Source organism: Pteropus vampyrus, unplaced genomic scaffold (genome assembly GCF_000151845.1).
Source record: "Pteropus vampyrus isolate Shadow unplaced genomic scaffold, Pvam_2.0 Scaffold63, whole genome shotgun sequence".
Classification (NCBI taxonomy): domain Eukaryota; kingdom Metazoa; phylum Chordata; class Mammalia; order Chiroptera; family Pteropodidae; genus Pteropus; species Pteropus vampyrus.
In genome coordinates, this window is record NW_011888844.1 from 8,105,055 (window position 1) to 8,106,476 (window position 1,422).

The following is a 1,422-nucleotide window of genomic DNA, read 5'->3' on the forward strand; positions in this document are numbered from 1 at the left end:
TCCTTGCTACCTTACTTTGAATAAAGTAAGTATTCATGAGTCCACGCTGATATAAATAAATTAATAAATAAATGAATGGAATCAAAAGTAAGTTCTCCCTAATAATAGCTAAAGGAACTATCAAGTGTAGAATAAATGATGGAATTGGAAAAAAAATCAGTTGTTCCTAGCCATCTTACTATTAATTAATTTAGTCAAAGATAAACAATGATAAAACTAATGTCTAAAAATTTAAGAAGTAATAGTAGATTTCTCTGATCTCAAAGTATATACCCACAAGATAATTTTACAAAGGGTAAAATTTAAACTTTACAGTGGGAAAATCTGGAATATATCATCTTATCCAAATAATCTAAATAAACTCTGTCAGCATTTGCCTTCTGATATAATGAATCAAAAACCCAGTGTGATGCTTAATTTTATGTCAACTTGGCTAGACTTTGGTTCCCAGTTCTTTGATCAAACACCAGTCTAGATGTTGCCGTGAATATATTTTTTAGATGTAATTAACATTAAAATAGTAAACTTTCAGTAAAGCAGATTATACTCCATAATATGGGTGGGCCTCATCTAATTAGTTGAAGGCCTTAAGAATAATGACTGAAGACCTCTAAAGAAAAAAGATTTCTACCTCCAGAATGCAACATAAAAATTTGGCCTTCAAACTCAAAACTGCAATATTAATTTTTGCCAGAACTTCTAGCCTGCTAACCTTCCCTTCAGATTTCAAAGTTGCTAATCCCGACAATTGCATGATTATATGAGTCAGTTTCTAAATTTAAACTAGCTATAGGCATTTGAGGAAATTTCTTATGTAAAATTACAAATTACAAATAATTACAAATATGTAAAATTACAAAAATGTGTCTCTGAATAACCCCTTGACCTCCAGTCTTCACACCACACATACTTTTATTTTTCCTGATGCTTCATGATAAAGTTTTTAGAAGAATTCTTACCAAGTTTTTGTTTGTTGTACATCACTTTAGGGGGCTTTTCCCATCCTGGCTGGAATATATTAAAATATTATATAAATGAACCAGAGTAGCTAGAATTCTACATTTAGAAATTTGTATCATATATTACCATTACTCTAAACCCATATTTTCATTCTTCTGTTTCAGAGCTTTTGACTTTTAAGTTTATATTTTCATTTTCCTAATTGATCTCATCTTGCTTTTAGACTTTATTTTTGGTTCATTTAGTTCTGTTATCTCTGAATTACTGAGTTGCTTCCCAGTTCATAAGTTGCCTCCTATCTCTTGGTTTCTACTGAATACTTGATAATTTTGTATGTGGCTTTGTTTTAGAAATTTGTGTCATAAACTTTCAACAGAAGAAACCCTGACCTAAAAGAACATATTTGTAGTAAAAGAACCCTGGCTTAAAGAACATATGGTAGTAAATGGACATAGGACCAAA